The sequence below is a fragment of the Bos indicus genome, chromosome 3 (genome assembly GCF_029378745.1).
Source record: "Bos indicus isolate NIAB-ARS_2022 breed Sahiwal x Tharparkar chromosome 3, NIAB-ARS_B.indTharparkar_mat_pri_1.0, whole genome shotgun sequence".
NCBI classification, from domain to species: Eukaryota; Metazoa; Chordata; class Mammalia; order Artiodactyla; family Bovidae; genus Bos; species Bos indicus.
The window spans coordinates 26,975,380-26,999,238 of NC_091762.1; the positions used below are offsets into that span (position 1 = coordinate 26,975,380).

The 23,859-nt window shown below is 48.1% G+C and overlaps 1 protein-coding gene and 1 long non-coding RNA gene across 5 annotated transcripts in view; one reads left to right on the forward strand and one right to left on the reverse strand.

Annotated features, from left to right (window-relative positions):
• Nucleotides 1-23,859, forward strand: part of IGSF3 (immunoglobulin superfamily member 3) — a 129,906-nt gene that overhangs the window by 13,643 nt on the left and 92,404 nt on the right. The window lies entirely within an intron of this gene.
• Nucleotides 3,415-11,234, reverse strand: LOC139182157 (uncharacterized). The gene is made up of 3 exons (XR_011565729.1): nt 10,947-11,234; nt 9,616-9,725; nt 3,415-4,244 (listed from the first exon to the last, which is right to left on the reverse strand). It is a non-coding gene; the product is annotated as an uncharacterized lncRNA (long non-coding RNA).

A 23,859-nucleotide genomic window follows, 5' to 3' on the forward strand; every position in this document is an offset into this window, starting at 1 on the left:
TGCCTCGCAGATGGACATGTCTGTTAGTTTATTAGAGGAGTGATTGTGCAGATAGATTTGTTCCCGGCTCATCCCCAAGCTAGACAACCCTCTGCGACACTGTTTAGAGATGATTTGCTGAGCAGTTTCTTAATGTCTTCTGATGTTCCAGTACAGTAAGATAGCTTGCTGACGAGTTTTGCAATCTGTCTGCTGGTATCGCATTACAGGAAAGCCAGATTGCGTTCGGAGCTCCAGCTGAGGTCGCTCTCCTTCCCTTCGTCAGGATGGAGGATAGCTTTTAGCTGGGTGTCCCTGTACCTCTCAACTGGGAGGAGCGGCCGTCCTTTTCTTTCTCATACTCGAATCTGAATCCTGGTCCATCCACCCCACCCCCTACCCGCAAGGGTGGATTGCTAAGAAGGTTGATACTAGTTAAGACAATGATTGTGCCTCTGGACTTGAATTCACTTTAGAAAAATCTTAGCAGATCTTATGCATAATCCCCTTATGTTAAAGGGGAATTATTTTGGAGGTGAGGGAGAAACTGATGGCCTGTATGGGGAGAGAGTGGAAGAAGGCCTGGAAAAACTCTCCCAGCAGAAGAGAAGGAGGCTCTGGGATACGTCACCTTTGTTTTAATTAAAACACTATGCAATGCAAACATTTGCCTTCCCCTTCTTACCCCACCACAGAAGAGCTGTAATTTCCCATATTTGGAGTCTCAGGAGGGCCAGGCCACATCTGAGGATAAGGCCAGACTCAGTCTATGCTTTGGGGAAAAGTAAGTAACTGTAAGCGCCGAGAGGGCTGTGGTGTTTATGATGCATCTATGGTTAATGTATGTGCTTCCTTGTCATCATTTATTCAGCAGCCCCTGATGTCCTGGAGCTGATGCTCTGCCCATCAGCAATCTGACTTTTGTTTTCTTCTGCGTATTTTCCCGTTTTCAAATGTGTAGGCATTCAGCTTTAATCAAGTAGGCTTTGCCTCTGTCATCTGTAACGGGGGATGACTGAAGTCATGTGGAGGATTTTAAGTAACTAATCTCTTAAGACAGTCAGAGCATAATCTCCGCTGGTCCCTGATCATCCTGCCTGCATCCCAGAGATTGGCAAGGTTCTGCAGAGGAGACCGGACAGGGGCCTTGGCATCTTTTGGAGAGACTGGGCATCCTTCTTGCTGGTGACGGGTTTTGTTTGCCTTTGGCATGGGAACAGGGCCTGCTGATCATTTGCTATGTCAAGAGAGTTCAAGATGTTCCGTGAATGTGACTAGTGTTTTACTGAATCTCTGTGCGGGTACAGCGAACAATGACAGGCTGAACTCGTGTGAAGATGCCATCCAAGCTCATTGATGTCTGTACAGCATGTGCAGGGCTGGCTCTCACGGAAATGCAACAGAATAGACAGGAGGCCTGCTTGTTAGTGTTGTTCACTGACATTTTTTAGTAAATTACATCAATCAAAAGATTGGGGGTGCAGGGTCTAAAGTTCTCATGTGCTTTGCTTGGAATTCCAGTGTAACTTTATGTAGGTGTCATGTATTAGACTGAATTGGATTACAGCTGCTCTCCCAATTGTCATTTCTTTTTTTCCCCCACCCACGTTCTTTCTTTCTTTTTTATTTATTTATGGGTTCATTTAAAATTTTTTTACTCTTTATTCATGTATTTACTTGGCTGCACCAGGTCTTAGTTGCGGCACATGGGATCTTTAAGTTGAGGCATATGAACTCTTAGTTGCAGCATTTGGGATCTAGTTCCCTGACCAGGTATCGAACCCGGGCCCTCTGCATCGGGAGCACGGAGTCTTAGCCTCTGGACCACCTGGGAAGTCCCTCCACCCACTTTCCGAGGTTAGCTCTGGTTCTCACTACCAGAAGTGTCCTGTAGAAGAATTTGGTGAATATTACACCAAGTGCAGCCTTTGCTCCTTTCTCTTAATAGGATGGTAAAATCCCTAACAACGTAGACTAATGAAGAAGATTAGTTTGAATTAGAAAAGTGTCTGAGTTACCAAATATTTCTCAAGAACTTCACTGTTGGTACTTTTAAGTAAATACCATAACTCAAACTGGGCTAACAGAACACCTAATAAAGATCCTTGGGGGATGCTGCTTTAGGAGAGAAACAAGGTTGATTTGCAATTAACATACCAATTGTTTATGTAAATGGTGTTTCTGAGACACTGGGATTGTGCTTGAGAGCAGTTTGTTCTCTTAAATATTTTGAATAAGGCCCATGAAACCCCCTGTGTGTATGCTACTGGCAGTTTATATGTGGTGTAAGGACCTGTTTTTCGAGGACCTAATTCAGAATTATCAGCAATATCAGAAATCCCAAGTAGGTGACCTGTAACTTCCCAAAATTAGTTAGATCACTTAGCCAAATATTTCTACAACACCAGCACTTGTCTCCTGTAACACAATCTAATAAGCTTAACAATGTGTTTGTGTGTTATATGGAGGAGACACAGCCATCCTTGGGTGGTTTGTGCGTGTGTGCATGATAAGTCGCCTCAGTCCTGTCCCCATGTCCCTCAGTCTCTGCGACCCCATGGACTGTAGCCTGCCAGGCTCCTCTGTCATGGGATTTCTCAGGCAAGAATACTGGACTGGATTGCCATGCCCTCCTCCAGGGGATCTTCCCGGCCCAGGGATGGAACCTGGGTCTCCTGCATTGCAGGCAGATTCTTTACTGTCTGAGACCCCAGGGATGCACATTACAGCATATAATGTGGGGGGAAATATATGGCATTCATGATTTGGACAGTGTCAGCCTGAACACACATATGCAAACACTTCCTGTAGACAATATTGAAGAAAGGTGAGCAGATTTACTATAGGAACAGTTTTGTTTTTATTAGTTTTTATTAGAGTATAGTTGATTTACAATGCTGTGGTAGTTTCAAGTGCCCAGCAAGTGAATCAGTTATACATATACATGTATCCACTCTTTTTTTAGATTCTTTTCCCATATAGACCCTAACAGAGTATTGAGTAGAGGTCTCTGTGCTATACAGTAAGTCCTTATTAGTTATCTAAGTTGTGTATTTTATATACATATGGGCTTCCCTGGTGGCTCAGAGGGTAAAGAATTTGCCTGCAATGTGGGAGACCTGGCTTCAGTCCCTGGATCAGGAAGATCCCCTAGAAAAGAAATGGCAGCCCACTCCAGTATTCTTGTTTGGAGAATTCCATGGACAGAGGAGCCTCGCGGGCTACAGCCCATGGTGTCGCAGAGAGTCAGACACGTCTGAGCGACTAAGCTCACACATTTTATATATAGCAGTCGACGGAGTGACTAAGCACGCACATTGTATATATAATAGTATGTGTATGTGTCAATCTCAATCTTCCACTTTATTGCTTCCCTGCTCTTCACCCCAGGGTAACTACAGTTTGTTTTCTACATCTGTGAGTCTAGTTCTGTCTTGTAAAGAAGTTCATTTGTACCCATTTTTTTTAGATTCCACATATCAGTGATATCATTTGATATTTGTCTTTCTTTGTCTGACTTATTTCACTCATTGTGATAGTGTCCGAGATGACTTTTTAATTAATGATTTAGTGCACCAGACTGTAAGTTCCATCAGGACAGGAATTATGGCTCGGTAGTTGGTCCTGGGGTCCCAAGCCCTTCCTTAGCCTGTTGCCTGGCATAGTGTAAATATTAGGTTGAACTGTGTAACATTGCCATGTTTAGAGGTCAAAAACAGTCGAATATCAGCAATTAGGTCACACAGTTCAACCTAATTGCCATCTTTGTGTATTGAATGTTGACTACGTGTCATAATTGATGAGTTCTTAGATGCCTGTATTTAACACAGTTCTCTTTCTTTCCTTTTTTTTGAATGTTTATTTATTTACTTGGCTGTGCCAGATCATAGTCACAGCATGTGACCTCTTAGTGTTGCACCATGAGGGATCTAGTTCCCTGGCTAGGGATCAAACCCAGGCCCCCTGCATTGGGAGCGCGGAGTCTCAGCCCCTGGACCACCAGGAAGTCCCCAACACAGTTTTCTGTAGCCAATGAAATCCCAGCTACCGTATTTGAAAAGGAACTCTAAAACTTGGAATAGCTAAAAACTCGTGGACTTGTGATGCAGAGGTAGGGCATCCGTGAGACTTCAGAGCCTTGGATTCAGTAGATTTTCTCTGCAGTTCTTGGTGCATTTTCCAGCCAAAGATGGAGCCACGTGCCTTGGGGTCTAGAGTGCTGTCCGTAACCTGAAGAATCTGGAAGCGTGTGCTGGAAAGCTGGGCTAGAAGGCAAAGACAGGAATAAGGTGGCCTGAAGAAGGCAGAGAGACCCGTGAGCCCTGTTGAAGGAGCCACGTCTGATCCTGAGTGAAGGGAGCTCTTGTTTTCACAGCCCAGACTTCCTGTGTTCAGGTGTTCGTGGTCCACGGATTTGTGGTGCCCACAATGTGCTCAGTGACTGGCTAGGCACTACAGACCTCATCGGGAGCCTCCTTTGTGCCTGAGCCGCCGCGGGCTGGATGTAGACCCTGGCCCAGTGGAGGCAAGGGTTGAAATGAGGAAAAAGCCCAGCTGGGCCCTGCTGGGAGAGGCCCAGCACTCTGGCCTGGGGCCTGCTCCCTGGCTGTGGAACTGGGAGTCAGGCCCAGCCTAAGGTTTGGACTAGGGCTTCCCAGCCTCCTCTGCTAAGTCCTTTTTTTTTGCATCTGTTTGGATTTCATGGCTCTCTTTCCAGTTTCTATGCACAAATGTCCAATTGTGCCACACTATTGTAACGCTCACTGTTTTCTCACACCCACAGGATAATTCCTCGTTCGGCTCAATTCCACCACTATTTGTTGAGCAGCCATATGTGCCAGCACAGGATGGGGGTGGCGGGGGAGGGAAGGCACACAGATGCGTGACGCTGGGTCCTGCCTGCAGCAGACACGTAGGTTATCTACATGGCAGCCATTTTTTCCCCTCTTTCTCTTCTTGTTGGCAGAACCCTGAGGTAGTTTGAATGTCATGCCTCCATTCTCCACCCCCACCCCCCAACTCAAGGAAAAGTGGCTCTGCTTCCAGCTCTAGGGTAAAAGGTGATTGATTCAAGCCATGCCCATGGTCTAGATATGGGCATGTGACATCGTTTTAGCCAGTGAGATACGAGAAGTCCTCTGGGGAGGGAAGGGAGTGGATTCTTGGAAAGATGTCTTCTCTCTTAAAAGGAAACACAGAAGGGGCAACTTCTTCCATTAGATTCTTGGAAATGAGCAGCCATTTTGTCACCATGAGGAAAGCAAATCTGTTGAGGCTGTCAGAGGGGTAAAGATGGGAAGAAACAGGGTCCTTAATGACAGAGCCACTGAAGGCTGAGTAGGCCGATCTTTGCACTTTCTGTTGTCACTGGTTCAGCCAGAGGAGTTATAAGCAGATAGAGTAGGGGCTCACCAGAGAGAGAGAACCAGGCATGGCTTTCTTGACATAAGAGAAGTCATTTTTGGCCTGAGTTATTTTGGGATCTAAGCCTGGCCACAATACTTGTCCTGGAACAGATCTCAGTAGTTAATGATCATAAGAGAACAAGAGAATGCAAGAGCTGTTATCAGGCAAGAGAAGTAAGGCTAGCAAAGATAGTATATCAGTTCAAAAGACTCCCAGTTCTCTTTCAGTAGTAAATATTAGCCTGAAATGTTTAACCTCCAGATCGACTGGAATGTAAGGGATGATGTTCAATCACCAAGTCATGTCTGACTCTTTGCGACCCCATGGACAGCTTGCCAGACTTCCTTATCCTTCACTATCTCCCAGATTTTGCTTAAACTCATGTCCATTGAGTCAGTGACGTCACCCGACCATCTCATCCTCTGTCACTCCATTCTCCTCCTGCCCTCAGTCTTTCCTAACATCAGGGTCTTTTCCAATGAGTCAGCGCTTCACATTAGGTAGGCAAAGTTTTGGAGCTTCAGCTTCAGCATTAGTCCTATCAATGAATATTCAGGGTTGATTTCCTTTAGGATTGACTATTTTGATCTCCTTGCAGTCCAAGGGACTCTTAAGTCTTCCCTAGCACCACAATTTGAAAGCATCAATTCTTTGGCACTCAGCCTTCTTTACCGTCCAGATTTCATAGAAAAGCTATGACAAAGACAGGCAGTGTATTACAAAGCAGAGACATCATTTTCCCAACAAAGGTCCATAAGGTCAAAGTTATGGTTTTTCCAGTGGTCACGTATAGATGTGAGAGTTGAACCAAAAAGGAATGATGGTGTTAACCTTCTCTAATCCTTGTGATTTCAGTCCACTAAAACTTGGACTGTCAAGCCTCCATGAATATGTATGTACTCTTAGCTTAAAACTAGCCTAACTTTGCTGTTCAAGGTGACACTGCCTTGGGAAAGACCTCTGGTGTTCTCCTTACTTGCTGCAATAATAAATTCTTTCTTCTCCTAATCTTTGGCGTGGTTGTGTTTCTCTTGGCTCAGCATCCACCAAGAGGTAAACCCAGTTTTTCGGGTAACAGAATTGATGTTTCCCACTGCTTACAGTTGAAGGCAACCTGTATTAGATACTCCCTCAAGGGAGCAGGAAATAGGATTTATTCTTATAAAACAATAAAAGGTTCTTTCTCTCTTATAAAACAAGGTAGGTTCTCATCACAAGGCACAGTGTTCAGAGCCAGTGCTTACCCCTGTGGTAAAGCAGAGGAGAAAGAGGTTAAGTATGTTAGTAGGAAGGACTCCCGTGGGGAGATTGTATTTGAATGGACTCTAAGAGAGAATTAGGATTTGTGTAGAAAGAGTGAGGAGCGGATGGCATGAACAGACCTTTGGAGACAGGAGTGAACGAGGCGCTGGCAGAGAACAGGGAGATTATGTCCTAATTCCACAGGCAGATTCTAGAGCACTGCAAATTGCAGGCTTAGAAGGTGACCCTTGATTTATGTGGTGTGGGGATCGTGGGCTTTTGAGCAGAGAAGAAACTAAGAAAGCAGCCGCTGGAAGGAAGGATTTGGCAGGTCGATCAGAGGGAAGCAAATAAAAGCTGAATGACTGGTTTAAGCTCCTGGAATGATGCAGTTGTTTGTGATGAGATGTGAGTTGAAAGCAGGAGGGCATGGCAGAAGATTTCAAAGGAAAATTGTAAAGGAAAGTAACTGTTAAAAGAAGGGAGGGTTGAATGAAGGGGTGATTGGATCTTGCATCTAGAAGATGACTGTAAGAGTTTGAGTGTGATGACTTGACATAAAATGGAAATTTGGAAGAGAGGACTGAATTTAGGAAGCTTCTGTGTGGGGTTTGAGGTAATGATGGAAGCTCTAAGTAATGAGGCTTTGAATTCATACGAAAACAGGGGCTTGACCTTGGGAATGAGAGGTCAGGACTTCAGATGAGGTGGTGGAGGCAACAGCTCACCAGGTATGCGCACCTTCAAATTTTGGCAGATTTGTTGAGGCCGTGTGACTAATGTGAGCCAATAAAACGGGTGAGGAGGTGACAGGTGTCATCTTCTGGCCGAGGCAGCTAAAAGCCTAAATTTCTTCATTTCCTCCTCCCGTGCCACAGCACTCTTGGGGCCAGGGGCTGGGGATGTGGTCACAAGGGGAAGAGGCCATCCTTCCAGACTTGCATTGCTTCATCTTTAGTCTGGGACTCTTTGTGGAATCCTTCTAGAGCTGTGACAGGGTGGCACTCTTAACTGCTATTTGTGTGATCTGGGTGATAAGTGATCTTCAGGTCCACCAACTTCTGACTTGATTTGCTCAGAGATCTGTGTTGGAGGGGCTAGAGCATGCTGACTGACTTTCCTTCTCTCTGTGGGACTCTCGGTATTTCTGGAGGGTGAGTTTACTTCCCCCCTACCCCCTGCCCCAAGGCCCTTTAGCTTTCCAGGGAGGGGATCCCTGTCCCTGAGCCATGCCAGAGAGATGACTGCTCTGTCCGCGGTCACCAGGATGTCAGTGGCTTTCAGAGGGGAATGTTTTGGTGACTGGTATCTAACTGGTGACTAGCTTGAGCATCTCACTCACCTGGCTAAAGGTGAGAGCTTTGGGAAAAAGTTCCAGACTTCTAGACTAGACTAAGAATGAGGTCTGAAGTCCTTTTCACCTTTCCTAGTCTGAAAAGATTCCAAATGTGCTTTGCTTAAAGGCTCAGGAGTGCCGAGCTGGCCCTGAGAGCACAGGCGCACTTTGTTCGGGGCTGTGTGCGCTGGCCTGGCTGACTCAAGTTGTTTTCCTAAGGGCAGGGGCCCCGGTGCAGAGCTGGGAGGCATTTGGCATCTGGTTTTCGTCAGGCAGCGAGTAAAAGTGCAGATGCTGAATCTGATCTTGCTTTAAACAAAGCACAGCTAGACACAAAGGAAGGGCCTTTGTGCAAGGCCTCTTCTGCCTCGGTGTGATCTCTGCTGTGTCCTGTTTCTCCTTTTACTGGAGACTTTGACTCTACAGACACTTAGAAGAAAACCTTCAGACCTGGGGACAGCTGGCCTGGGCCACTGGGGTGTTTCTCTCTGACTTGAAAATTTAAAGACAGCGAGGGACTCTTTCTCTGTTTCATGGAGAGTTGGTGTTTTTATTTTTCCTCCGCTTTCAGCAGACTAGGGCTGTCATATATATTTGTGAATGCTGCCTTGTTCGTGGGCTCAGTTTATTCACAGCTCTCCCTGCTCCCTCTGACAGGCCCACAAGGGCCACGTCTAGTCGCAGGAGGAGCTGTCTGTCAGCCTGGCCTTGCCTTCATCCATCAGTCCATCCAGTCATCCATCCCTCCGTCCACCCGATCACCGTTCGATAAGCACTGGTTATTGAGCCCGCAGTGTGATTTGGAGCAAATTACTTAACTCTTCTAAATGCCCTTTTCCTTATCTGAAAATAATGGGAGCCACTCGTTCAGGTTGTTGGGTGAATTTAGTGGAACCTTCGGGAGAGAGTCTTTGTGTAGGAAATGCTCTATAAGTTGTAGTGATTGTTCATCGTTGTTTAGGACCAGGGTGCCACCCTCATCAGCTGACGGCCGCAGGTTGCCTTAGTTAGACATACATGTCATTTGGAGATTGGATTTAGGCCACAGTACACCGTGGCGAGCCATAAAGGAACAGCTACCTTTGGACCACTTTGTCACCTCCCTCGCGCTATCTTGCTTTTCCTGTTTCAGCCTTGGCGAGGCTATTGTAGCTGAAATCTCCTGGCCTTTGACCAGATGACCCCTGGGCGTTCCCCAGCTTTGAGGTTCTCCCATGCTGAGATGGCTCCAAGGGGTCCTCCCCACATCGGGAGCTACTGCCTGGCTCTCTCCCGCCCCGCACCTTCACCTCTTTGCCACCTGCCACACCACTGCTTCTGGCATCGCCACAGCGTGCACCACTGTTCCCCCTTCCCTTCTCCATCTCCTCAGCACCTGTTCCTGTTGACACTGCTGTCTCTTGCCTGTTCTTCAGGGTCTCCGTTTGCCTGCTCTCCTGGTACATTACTCGGGATTCCCAGGTGGCGCTGTGGTATACAATCTGCTTTCCCGTGCAGGAGACATGGGGTTCAATCCCTGTGTTGGGAAAATCCCCTGGAGTAGGAAATGGCAACCCACTCCAGTGTTCTTGCCTGCGGAATCCAATGCACAGAGGAATCTGGCTGGGGTGGAAACGAGTCAGACATGACTGAGCAGCCGAGCACAGGCATACCTGGTCCTTTGGGGAGCAGCGTTGACGTCCTCTGTGTACCGTGCTGGGCTGCACTCTAAAGCAGCGGTCCCCAGCCTCCAGGATCTAATGCCTGATGATCAGAGGTGGAGCTGATGTGATAACAACAGAAATAAAGTGCACAATAAATGTAATGCACTTGGATCATTCCGAAACCGTTCCCTACCGCCCCCATGGAAAAATTGTCTCCCACGAAACTGGTCCCTGGTGCCAGAAGGGTTAGGGACTGCTGCTCTAGAGAACCTGCAGTGGCCCTGTGAGTGCCAGGCAGAGAGGATGCAATCAGATTGTCCTGGTGGAAGGGAGTTGTTTATCACTGGGCGGCGGGGACGGTCTGGGGAGATAGTGGCCTTGCCTAAGACACCTGAAACAAGGGCATGTAATGGGCAAGAAGCCTTGCCAGGCTCTCCTGAGGGAGCTGTGCTTCTGTGCCCAGTTTCCTTTGGTGCCCAGCTTAGCTGTCTACCCTCTCTGCGTTTCACCTCTGACAGCTCCCTTGATTCTGCCTCTGGCAAGCCTAGTTTCCTGTGGATGCTTTTCTACGGCCACTTTCTGCCTCATTCTAGCTCTCTTCAGAGAATTGAGGAAGCTTCCTCCTTCATTACTTAGGAGCCAAAACTAGCCCTGTCTTGGCTGGAAAGTGTGTTGTGCTTAGAGGGACTTTCTAAGTAAAATTAGACCTTGTAGAGAACCACACCTTGAATTTCCAAGCTTTTAAAGTTCCTGGAAAGTCCTTTGGATCCATTGTTTCTTTTTGACCCTTCCCCTGCCCCAAACTCTACCCCGCCTTTCGTCTAAAGATCCTGAGGGTGGCATTTAACCAGAAGCCAGGCAGAGGAATGCTCTGTCCTGGCGCCTGTGGGAAGTGACGGGGAGTGGCCAGAGCTTGTGCCCAAGGGTTGAATGGATGGAAATGAACCGCAATGTGTCATAACAGAGACTTTGTCCTGCCCCAGCTCGGCTCTGTGTTTAAGCTGACAGCCGTATAGGGAGGTGATGCAGTTGTGGGAAAGCACTTCTGTGGCCCCTCATTAAAGCAGAGGAAATGAGAGGCCTGCAGGCCACAGCCAGGCTGGCCTTGAGCAAAATGGTCAAGTGCTGGGCTCTGCCACCAGCCTCTGTGCTGTCTTGGGCCTCAGCCCTGTCCCCAGCAGCCACATCCACGACCCCCCGCCCCCCACCCTCCTCCACCCCACCAGACTGTGGTCTTTGTCCCTCACCCTCTGCAGTGTTTCAGTTCATCACAGGGGCTCCAGGTCATCCCTGCCTGGGGGTAGTTGAAGGCCTATGGATCAGTAGAGTCGTTCACTTACACTAATGGGGGAGCAGAAGCTGAACTTACGGAGCCCTGCTTCACGCCAGCTCTGTGCGTTCACTCCCATCCTCCAACTTTACCCTCCAACGTCACCCTCGTAGTTTCGAGCCAGGGGACCATGATGCAGCCCTTGTACAGATGGCACAGTTGAGGCACAGCAAGGCTTTGTGATTTCTCCAAGTCACAACCAGCCCAGGCCACTTCTTTGAACTCTAGTTAAGCAAAAGGAACCTAGCATTGTTTTAATTCACGTGATGGTGGTATAATTTACATAAAACAGAATTCACCAGCTAAGCAGTCATGGAAACCACCATCACAATCACATATAGAATGTTCCCATCACCCCCTAAAACTCCTTCCCTACACCTCCAGGTCCGCCAACCACTGATCTGATTTCTGTAACTACAGCTCTGCCCTGTCCAGAATGTGGTCCACATGGAATCCTGTAGTATGAAGCCTTTTAAAAAAATTTTAATAGTGTTTTTTAGTATGAAGCTTTGTGAATCTGGCTTCTCTCATCAAAATGCTTCTGAGACATTCACGTGATTGCGTGTGTCTGGTTCATTCCTTTTTATTGCTGAGTAGTATTCCATTGTGTGGCTGTATCACCATCTGTGTCTCCACTCCCCAGCTGAAGGACATTTGATCTGTTTGCAGTTTGGGGCTATTATGAATAAAGCTGCTTTTCTGTGTGTTATGTCTTTGTGTGGATGTAGGTTTTCAGTTCTCTCTAGTAAACACCAGGAGCGGGATTGCTGGGCCATATGGTGAGTGTGTGTTTAACTTTTTAAGAAGCTGCCAGATTGTCTCCCAAAGTGATGCGCATCTCACACTCCCATGAGCAGAGTGTGAAGGGGACCTAGTACATTTGATTTTGTACATTGGTACATCTCGGGCCTTTCTGGTTATCCCGTAGCGTCACTTGCTGCTGAGGTGTTAGTGCCTGATAGTCACATTAATGAGTCCTGAGCCTGCCCTTGTAAGAGGGGATGTCTGGAGAGGTTTCCAGGTGATGCTGGAGAGGTTTTCCCAAGGTACCCTCCAGCCAGTCAGGGCGGCCTTCTCTGACAGCCCCATTCCTCATGGGCATCCTCTGCTCACGTTCCCCTTGGACCTCACCTGGCTAACAACTAAGAGTTACCTGCTGTAACTGGGACCCCCTGGCAGTGTGGACACTGGAGCATTCCACACCTGTGGTGCTCACTTCCCTGGCCATCATGGCCCCAGGAGGATGGCTCCAGGCCAGTGCTGGAGCAGGAGCCACTGGGAGCTGTGGGCAGGCTCAGCTTTGGTGGGCGGTCTGCTGGGGCCTGGGTGGCTGTGTGGGGGCTGCAACTTCATAGGCGTCTCAGGACTGGAGCTCACTCAGGATGCTCCTGAACAGGTGTCCAGTGACTGCAGGGTCCTGATTGTTTTCTTGTTATGTGCTGAGGTTCTGACCAAGCCAGTAAACGGTAGAGGCGGTGCAGTTTGTGCTGATGTGACCTCCAGGGAGAGGAGAAGTTTGAGGACCTGTGGTTGGGTGTTACTTTTTTCTTTTATTTGTGGCAACATTTCCTGAACGGTGTTCCTGGTAGGGGTCCATGGAAGGAAGCACGGGTCATCCTTTCTAAAGCAGTGATATCCGGAGTGAGAACGTGTGGCTGTTTGTCCTGTAGCACATGCACTTGTGAATAGGGGTCACAAGCCTGGGGAGATCAGAGCCCACTGGTGAACCTGCCTGCAGGGCCAGAAAGAGCCCTGCCCTCAGAGTGGGAAGCCCTGGCTGTTGCCATTTCCCTGACTCCTGCTGACTTGATGACCTTGGGTGAATCCTTGACCCCTTAGCCCTCAGCTTCCTCACAGTGGAGTGGGAATAGCATTCCTGTTGCCTGGGGATTTCAGTGCCCATGGGGAAGCCTCCTGAGTGCGTGAAGGCCTGGCCTCAGCCCCCTTCCCTTCCCCTTTCTTAGATCTGATTGTTTCCTGGCACCTTCAGGAGGACCAGGTATGGATGGGTGTCCCTGGGGCAGGCTACCACCAGGCAGTGTCTGCTGAGAATGGTCAGGGTCTGAGCACCAGGCCTGGGAATTGCCTTCTTGCTCCCTTAGACTGGCAGGAATAGGTTCATAAAAGAGAAGAGAGCTATTGACAATCAGCCTGGAGTCGAGGACACAAAGAACTACAGGGGAGTGAGTCAAGGCCTCTGAATGTCCTGCCACGAGTGTCCATCCAGATGAGACCTCGGTGACCCTGGGTGTGAACAGAACCAATGCCAGGATTCTAGTACCAGGAGGATGCTTTTAAAGGGGGAGACGCAGAACTTCCCTGGTGGTCCAGTTGTTAAGACTCCTTGCCTCCATTTCAGGGGGCACCGTTTTGATCCCTGATTAGTAGCATTAGTCGCTCAGTCGTATCCAACTCTGTAGCCTGCCAAGATCCTCTGTCCATGGGATTCTGCAGGCAAGAGTACTGGAGTGGGTTGCCATTCCTTTCTCCAGAGGATCTTCCCAACTCAGGGATTGAACTCAGGTCTCCTAGGTTGCAGGCAGATTCTTTACCGTCTGAGCTACAGGGAAGTCATGGTTGTGGAACTAGATCCCCATGCCACGTGGCCAAAAAAAAAAAAAAAAGAAACGTGAGAGAGGCGCTGTGGGAGGGATGAGAGTGCTGATCTGGGAATCTGGCTTCACTAAGCCCTGTTGTTGGGAACTGATGAAGGGAGCTTGGACAGGTTGACCTCAGCTTCCTCTTCTGTAAAGGAGGGGATGGGACTGGATGGTGGGCTCTGGAGCACGTTGCCTCCGCAGAGGAGCTGGCGCCACAACCTCGGCCCCTCTCACTGTTCACACTGTGCTTTCTGGACCCCCAGCCTTGGCTACTGGCTGGCAGATCCCTGTGGTTAGTGAATAATTGCTTCAGGGCAGAAGTGGGGGAGTGAGGACTGCGAGTGGAGACATGTGGGGGACAGAAGTTCCACCAAGGTGAGGTGATTTCAGGCGGCAACTTGCAGAGGAACTTGGAAACAACTTGGCTAAGCGGGTTTTGCCCTGGGCTTGCTGGCAGGTGGCCCTGGGGGCCCCCTGCTGACACCTGCCAGTTGAGCTCCCGAGGCCTGGTTGGTGCTGTGATTGATGACACTGCAGTGGGGGCTCTGCCCCGTGCCTGCCACGGCCACTTCCTGCCATTCAAGATGCTTCAGATACCCTGAGTCCTGGTTCTGAACCACTGGCTGTACCTCTGGTTGAGGCTTTTCCTTTTCCACATTTCCTTAACCCATTTGAGCTAATCTGCCTCTTTCTGTGTGACAAGAATTTTTAGTTCTCTGGTCAAATTTTGCTTTGTCTAGAATCCCACTCTGTGTTTCTTTGGGGTTTGTTTTTTACATCCTAGGCATCCTGACCAGTTCTCTTACCTGGACCCTTTGCCCCTTAAGCATGGGGACTCAGGTCTACCTGCTTGGAAGCATCCAGAGCTCTCATATGATTCATCATGAGTGCAGTTTCACTCAAATACATGCAGTATGACCTCTTATCCTTACTGAAGTCATTCTAGACTTAAAAGCCAATTTTTTTTCATTAAAAAAAATTTTTTTTTAATGATGTAACAGGTCACATCATTTAACCTGTTTTCACATATTAAACAACAAATTTGGGAGTATGAAAACAAATATTCTATAGTTCAGAGTAAAATTTCGTGGAACAAAAACTCGAGTGATTTTGGAATGGTCCTCATTGTATCAATCGTACATGTAAAATCTGATAACATTTTATAGGTATTTCTGACTCCAAAGTCCAGACCCTCAATTGTCCTGCCACTTAACCTCTGAGTATCAGAAGGAGGAAATGACATTTCCATGTACCTGAAATAAAGGTTGTTTCCTTCAAAATAAAATATGATAACATTTTATTAGGTAATAACATTTTATTATTTGTGAAGGGTCATCAAAAACACTAATCTCGTAAATAATGTTCCTGGCTTGAATCACGACACAATTCAAAGCCCCTCTCCAGCTTCCCTTTGTCCTGTGCTCCCTGCAGCTCCAGGCTCTGCCTTTTCTGAAGGCTGCCTTCCTTCTACTATCACAGAGGTGCCTCTTCTTCACATTTTCTTTGCTTTGGATGCTGTAACTGCTTTTCTGTATTTTAATTTTTTATTGTGGAAAATTTCAAATACAGACTAAAGTGGAAGAAATAGGATAATGAACCCCTACACACCCATCACCCAGTTCTAACAATTACCAGCTTATGGCCAATCTTGTTTTATTTGTACCCTCTCTCACTTCCCTATCCTTCCTGTATTATTTTCCAGAAAATCCAAGGATCACACATTCTATTCCCATATGTTGTGGAAAATTCTTGCCCACTAAGCTGCATTTATTAGTTACGTTATTGTTCTTGTTCAGTCTCTGTCATGTCCAACTCTTTGTGACCCCATGAACTGCAGCACGCCAGGCTTCCCTGTCCTTCACTATCTCTCGGAGTTAGCTCAAACTTATATCCGTTGAGTCGGTGATGGCATCCAACCATCTCATCCCCTGTTGCCCCCTTTTCCTTCTGCCCTCAATCTTTCCCAGCATCAGAGTCTTTTCCAGTGAGTCGGCTCTTTGCATCAGATAGCCAAAGTATTGGAGCTTCAGCTTCAGCATCAATCCTATTATTTTCTCATTTAAAATTAATTTGCAGAATCACAAGGAGATAACATTTCATCCCTGTCAGATTAGTGATAGTGTAATAGATGAACAATACCAGGAGTTGAGGAAGATACAGAAAGAATACTTAAACACTGACCTTGAGAATATGAAATTGGTGCCCCAGTATTGCAGAGCCATTTGGGCCAAGTCTCCTGTGACTGATGATACCTCTAGACAAACATTTACAAGAACATTTACTGCTGTGAAATGTTGGAAAGCTCTGAAAAGTTCATCAGCAGAAAAATGAATTTAAAATTTATGATACATACGATGAATATTCTTACAGTGATCTGTGATCTGCCGCAATCAGAATGAATTCACTAGAGTGACATATGTCAACAAGGATTACTCTCAAAAATGTTTTGCCGAGTAAGAAAGATGCAAAAGAGTGCTTACAGTGTGATGCCATTTTAAAAAGTTTTGAATCGTGCCAAAACTATGTTTTTGGATACATGCATATATAGTAAGAGCATAAAAATGCATGAGAGTGATAAATACCAAGTTCAGGATGTTATTTCTGGAGTTGGTGGGGGTAACAGAGTTGGGAAGGGAGTGAAATAAGGGACTTGATCAGTGTCTCTAATGCCTTCTTTCTTGAAAGAAAAATCTAAAGCCAGTGAGGCAGAATGTGAGGATTTGACAGTCTTTGATGTGTACAGGTATTTATTATTCTCTATATTTTCTATATGTTTCAAATATTCCTCATTCAAAAATTGAATTTAATTGTTTTTCATGTGATGAGCCTGAGACGGTCATTATGTCACCTGATGTTGTCAGCATCTAAACTGAAGCTAAACACACTTGTCCAATCCTGAGAAAATGCTTATTTCCTTTGCCATTTAGTGATACTAGATCACAGATTGCCACCTAAATTTAATGGATTTCTACAAGTCCATGGCTCCATGTATTTTCCAACGCTTCTATTGATAGTTAGAAAAAGCCAAGTAATGAAGCCCTAAGGATTTGACTCACCAAGCGTACAGAAGAAGCAGTGGCATTGTATTTTCTTTTCCCTGTTGGAGAAGGTGAGGACAGTGAGAGAAAGAGGCTGAGGAGGGCATCCTGCCTTGCCTGTGTGTGGACTGGCCCCACAAAACCTGCACTTGGTTAGCACCTGTCTCTACACCTGGTTCGGAGAAGGCAATGGCACCCCACTCCAGTACTGTTGCCTGGAAAATCCCATGGACGGAGGAGCCTGGAAGGCTGCAGTCCATGGGGTCGCTGAGGGTTGGACACGACTGAGCGACTTCAGCTTCACTTTTCATTTTCATGCATTGGAGAAGGAAATGGCAACCCACTCCAGTGTTCTTGCCTGGAGAATCCCAGGGACGGGGGAGCCTGGTGGGCTGCCGTCTCTGGGGTCACACAGAGTCGGACACGACTGAAGCGACTTAGCAGCAGTAGCAGCTACACCTGGTTTGCACTGGAGTAGGGCTCACAGGCCTTGGGAGAGGGAGGGTTTAGAGAATGAGAAGAGAAGTGGTTGATCTGACGTGTCACAGGATTAAGGGCCCATCTATAGGGAGACAAGGGGCTTCCTGGGTGGCTCAGTGGTAAAGAATCTGCCTGCCATGCAGGAGCAGGGTTCGATCCTGGGTCAGGAAGATCCCCTGGAGAAGGAAATGGCAACCCACTGTAGTATTCTTGCCTGGGAAATGCCATGGACAGAGGAGCCTGGCGGGCTACAATCCATGGGGTTGCAAAAGAGTCGGATATGAATGAGCATGCACCCACTATAGCAAGACAGACCTATAAAGACCTGGTCCCTCACCTCGTCCTCATCTCTGCTCACTAGCCACCTCTGTCCAGCCCTGCTTCCAGCCAGAGCCCTCACAAGCCGTCTTGGTGAACTCACCCTTTGTCCTCTGGCTTTGCACGTGTCCTGGCTTCTCACATGGCATAAGTACCTCCCCATACCTGTTCCTGGGCTGCCTGCCCGAGTCCTGCTTCCCAAGACTCAGATCATGGTGACCTCCGTGTGACACCCTCCCTGACTCTCTAGACTGACCCCACCTCCCCCAGTACTGGCACAGTTGGCTCCTTGTCTGGGTGGTGCTTAATTCCATGCTTATCTCCTACACTTATCATGCAGTGGAGTGGTTCCATGGAGTGACTCCATGGCTGCCCCGGGCAGATTACTTAACCTCTCAGTGCCACTCTCATCTGCAAATGAGGATGAGGATGGCAGCTGCCTCCTGTTGTTGTCAAGGCTCAGTGTTATCCTGTGTGCTAGGCGTTTACAGCAGGGCCTGGTAGGGTAGTGCTGTCATCATCTTTCTGCTGTCTTCTTTTCTTCACTTTCTTTTCACTCTTCCTCTTCTCTCTTCCCTCCTTCCTCTTTCTTTTTCCCTTATTGTTTAGCTCTCCAACACTGGAAGATGGAAAACATTGGAAGCAACACCAAATGACTAATAGCAGACAGGTGTGAATAGCAGACTTGGGGGGAAAAGGCAAATTTTGGAAGGACTGGTGGGAGTCAGATTAGATAGATGTGGGAGAGGGGCCAGAATGTGGAAGCCTTGAGGACCAAAAGGAGGAGTTTGGGCTTGAAGGGATGGGCCGAGTGGTGGGCCCTTATGCATATGGCGGAAAACTGCTGCAGCCGACTTAAGTGGCAGTGAGTTACTGGGTGGACTGACTGGGGCAGAGGGGGAGAGTGGCAGTAAGGAGGCAAGTTTTAAAATTTGCTAAAGAGCTTTAAGGTTGAAGAGAAGACAGGTGGATCGGGTTGGTAACGGTGGTGGAGGAACTGGAGAGGTTCTGGTGAGGAAGGGACAGGGCTTAGGTGAAGGGGTGGAGGAGGGCAAGGCAAGTGCAGCCTAGCGCTGAGATTTCTCACCAGTTGCTCTGCAGGAAGCCACCAAAAGAGGGAAGATAGAGAACATTTTTTAAATTTTATTTTTACTTTTAATATGTGTGGAAGTGTAAAAGTGTTAGTCGCTCAGTCGTGTCTGACTCTTTGCAACCTCATGGACTGTAACCCGCCAGGCTCCTCTGTCCATGGAATTCTCCAGGCGAGAATACTAGAGTGAGTTGCCATTTCTATTTCCAGGGCATCTTCCTGACCCAGGGATCGAACCTGGGTCTCCTGTATTGCAGCCAGATTCTTTACCGTCTGAGCCACCAGGTGTGGGATGGCTTAGAATTTGGCATCAAATTGGTGTATTTATTGATGATACCTACTGTGGATGCCAGCAAGAGGCACCGTGATCTCATATACTTACAGGCAAGACAAAAGCGGGGAAATAATATTCCAAGCATCATCGTCAGAGTTCTCTGGCTGGGATAGGTGTTGTAGGATTCAGTCCTTCTACCTTTCTGCATTGTTCTAGTCTGTTTTGATGAAGGTAGAGGTCATACTCTTCCAAATGATTTAAAGTTATGTACATGACTTTAAAACAAGAAAGGACAGCAAGTATGTGTCTTGATCATGAAGGAGGAGATGGGCTGATGGTCTGGATCCCAGTGGGATGGACAGAGATACTTGAAAGGTTTTGAATCCAGCAGCCCACGTGTGGGAGTGAGAGGCTGTGGGAAGGATGGAGGGCTGATGCTGGCAGGCATCAACCATGTGATATGGCCACCAAACAAAGCTGCCTTGTCTGCAGCTAAAGGAAATGCGGTGTCTAGAACTGGGGTATGGCAGTCTACATGCCCTGTGCTGGCCAGACCACGTGTCAGAAATGGCATGAAGTTCTGGGCCACAGCCTTGGTGGGACAGAGGTGAACTGAAGCCTGTTCGTTAGAAACAGGGAAAGAGACTGAGTCCATGTCATGCACAGCCACAAAAGATCACCAGCTATTCAGCCTGGGATTCGAGAAGCTTGAGTTTCTAGGTGGCAAGCTCCTTGAGAGTCAGGATTAGTCTGTGCGTCTCTTTGTAGCCTCAGTGCCTCTTCAGTGTCTGGTGCCTAGAATGTGCTCAGTTCTTACCCTTGAATGGATGAGTGGTGGACTGGGCTTGTCCAGGATCCAGGGTCCTGGAGCCCGCTTTCAGTTCAAAGTAAAGAACTTTCCAGTAGAACTTTCCCGCCTGGACTGCTATCAGTGGTGACGTGTCTCTGCCAGGAGAGGGTCCGCAGACACAAGGAGTCAAGTTTAGGTGGGCAGTTAGACCAGTGGACCCCAAGAATCTATTGTTGTTTACATGAGTCAGGACTTTTTGGTGGAGGAGATTAAGGGGGAGTGGGGGAAAAAAAATCTGTGATCACTGAGGGTGGCCAGGAGCAACTAGATTTATAAACGGATCTGCTGGCAAATTTATTTACAAGTACATCCCCCCTCAAAGTGCTTTTTATAATTTCTAGATAAAATGCCCTAATTTGAAATTAGCATCAAGTGGAATTTAAGTTAATAGTGTGAATTGCAGTCCCATCTGCTTGGCTTCATGGCCCAGTAGATCTGCAGAGCCATTTGTCACAATTTGTTTTAAAGCCAGGAAGAAAAATACTCCTGGATACCATCCAGAACTTCTTGTGGAGACGCTGTCTTTGGAATGTGGAAGGGGTGGGTGGCGAGGACGCTACCCACTTGGGCAGAAGGAGGGCCATGTGCCTGGAGCCAAGAGACGGGGGTTCCAGTTTCCCTCAGTGGCTTGCTCATGACCTTAGGGGAGCCGTACAGCCTCTTGGGTCTCAGTGCCTGGTGTGGAGGGGCCTGGCAGACCAGAGCTTCTTCATGTCAGGGCTGAGCCGGTTGACTGGTCATTCTTTTGTTCATTCAGCTAATAATTTTGAGCTCCTGTTAAGTGTCAGGCATCATTCTCAAAGGGCTTCCCAGGTAGCTCAGATGGTAAAGAATCTGCCTACAATGCTGGAGACCTGGGTTCGATCCCTGGGTCAGAGAGGTCCCCTGGAGAAGAGAATGGCAACCGACTCCAGTTTTCTTGCCTGGGAAATCCCATGGACAGAGCAGCTTGGCAGGCTATAGTCCGTGGGGACGCAGAGAGTCAAACATGACTGAGCAACTAACACTCACCATTCTCGAACCTGGGGATTTAGCAGTATTAATGCTTTTTCTAGAGTAAGACCTAGAACGCTAAGAACACACCATCCATTTCACTAATGTTACTGGAGAGCAGCATTTCCTCCAGGCATAAGAACCATATGCTGGGAAAACTGTTTTGAGCTGGGGAAAGTTGTGACCAGCCCTCCCCGCTGATGTGCTTGAAGCCTGAAGGGGAACTAGGGCTGACTGAGAAGTGTGTGAAGATCAAGCTGCGAAGGCTTGGCCAGCTGAACAGATGCTTCTAGAGGCGCCTTTGAGCATGGGAGGAATCATAAACCTGGGATGGGGCATTCTTCCCAGGACAGGTGGCTGTGGAGTGGGGCTTTCAGCTGCACGAGGGGTCCTGCTTTGTTCAGGGAGAGGCTGAGGGAGGCCTCAGAGTGGGTGCGGAGTGATGTCAGCCCCTGTGAGGAGGGGAGCTGCACAGAGAGCATGTTCCGATAGAAGAACCGATAGATTTATCCCACAAGCAGTAACCAGGAGATGGGTTAAGGTGAAGCCCTGATTTAAGGTGCTCTGAGTCTGCGAGGTGGGTGAGTGCAGAGATAAACATTGGTGCTGGGCAGGCACCACGTGGGGAGAAAGTGACTGACAGCCGGGCTTCCCAGCAGAGACGACAAATGAGCTGGGCCCCCAAGTGTGACCAGGAGTTGGTAGGGTGTGGGGGAGAGAAAAGGCCATTCCAGAGGAGGAGCCTTGGAATCTTTCCGAGTTCAGCTCCGTGTGGTGGGTGGAGGCCAGGGGCCCATAACTAGTGGGTGTTTATTTGATTCTTGGAATGCTGCGGGCAGACTGCTTCAGTTCTCCCCAAAGGGATGGTCATCCCTGTGTTTGAGGATGAGAATTCTTGGTGCTCAAGCTGCCTGGAGTCTTTTCTGGAAGATCGTGGGTGTAAAACAAACAAAATAGTCCTTCCTGTCCTGTGAGTGGGGAGGTGGGAAGGATGAGGGGTAGGGGGTGGCTGGGGCAGCCCTGGGTAAAGGCCTGGGAAAGTGGATGTAGACGGGGGTGCAGAGAGGCGAGGAAGGATTGGGTCTAGGAGCTCCTGTGGATACAGAGTTTAGGGATAGTTCTGTGAGTGGGGCTGAAATTAAACAAGGAGAGGCGGAGAGCCTGGCCTCCTCAGCGCCAGGAGGAGAACTTAGAAAGGCAGACATCAGTGGGACGGTTTTGGAGGAACAGATGTTATGGGCAGACACAATGAATTTATTTAAACAAATTTCGGGAACTGGAAGCTCAAGGGCTCAGTCAAGCTCAGTGCCTTGGAATCAGTAAGAAGTGGGCACCTAAAGTGAGTTTGAGATGGGTCTTTGGGATTCCGCTGTTAGAGGTAGGTTATCAGTTATCTAGTGCTTCGTAATCAGTCATCCCAAATCTCAGTGTCTCAAAAGTTATTTTATTCTCTTTCAGGAAATGTCTGTAGCTCAGGACTCCAGGAAGGGCTTGGCTGGTGGCTAAGTCTTGGTTCTTTCATGGGGTGGTGGTCAGCCAGGGGCTGGGACTGGGCCAGTATTGACCTGGAATGGCAGGGCTACCATCTAATTGTTTTTATGGAGTCACTCCTGGGCGCTAGCTTGGGATCCTCAAGACAGGGTGCTCAGCAGTCAGGCTGCTCATGTGGCTCTCAGAGCTCCAGGTGAAGTCACAGAGGGTCACTACTGCCACAGTCATGCGTGTGTGTGTGCACGCTCAGTCGAGTCTGACTCTTTGGGACCCCCTGGACTGTAGCCCACCAGGCCCCTCTGTCCATGAAATTTTCCAGGCAAGAATAATGGAGTGGGTAGCCATTTCCTTCTCCAGGGGGTGCAGTCATAAGCCACAGTCATAAGCACAGCCAGATTAAAGGGGAAGAAACACAGATCCCATCTCTTTATGGGAACAATGTCGAAGTCACGTAAGCAGAGCTGGTGGGATGGGAGATCGTGTTGCAGACAACTTTGGGAAACAACACCTGTGCTCAAGTGCTTCTGGAACAGATAAACTCCCTAATAGTGTGATGGTGAGCAGAGGGGAGTGGGGGGCACAACCCTGGTGGGCAACCTGAGTCTCTCGTCTGGGGGCAGGAGGGGACGCAGCCAGTGACGGAGGAGATGTGGGCAGGGGTGGGGGAGGAGAACCAGATGTTCTGGGCACACAGCTGGGCTTGCTGTGGGGACTTCGAGGCAGATATGAACAGTGAGGACAGGAGAGCGGCGGGTTTGGCCAGGACATATGGCTCTTGCTTATCAGTTGTTTTCTTCAGTAGCTCCAGCCCTCTGCATCCCCCTCCCCTTGCCCCATTTCCCCCTTAGCTTTCGAAATGACATTTCATTAGGAGAAGTTTTAAATTATCATTGTCTTTTTTAAAAAATTGTTTTCCTATTTTATTTTGGTATGGCGTGCATTTTTGTTCGTTTGTTTTTGAATAGGTAACACAACCACCCAATTAATTTAAAAGGATGACTTAGGAGGTAGACTGTGAAAATAGTCTGCTTCTCATCCCATCCGCACTGAGGTCACTGATGTTAGGTTTCACATTGTCGTTCAGTCGCTCAGTCGTGTCTGACTCTTTGCAACCCCGTGGACTGCAGCATGCCAGGCTTCCCTGTCCTTCACCACCCCCCTGAGTTTGCTCAAACTCATGTGCATTAAGTTGTTGGTGCCATCCAACCACCTCATCCTCTGTCACCCTCTTCTCCTCCTGCCTTCAATCTTTCCCAGCATCACAGTCTTTTCCAATGAGTTGGCTCTTCGCATCAGGTGGCCAAAGTATTGGAGCTTCAGCTTCAGCATCAGTCCTTGCAATGAATATTCAGGACTGATTTCCTTTAGGATTGACTGGTTTGATCTCCTTGCAGTCCAGGGGACTCTCAAGAGTCTTCTACAGCACCACAGTTCAAAAACATCAATTTTTCAACACTCAGCCTTCTTTGTGGTCCATCTCTCACATCTGTACATGACTAGTGGAAAAACCATAGCTGTGACTGGTTTCCTAGGTATTCTTCAGAAACTATTCTGAGTTGCTGCTGTGATGCTGACTGCAGACTTCTGCTCCCTGGCGTCCATTTCAGCCTCCATAGCAAGGGATGGGGTAGAGAGGGTGGTGCTTCACGAGCCGGCACCTCCTCTTCAATCCCGCCGCCTTCACAAGCAGTCAGGGCCTGCAGACTCAGGGCTGACTTCACCCTGAATTTTGTTCAGGCTTTTCTGAACCTATAATTTTAAATGTTGCTTCTAATTTAAGTCAGATTCC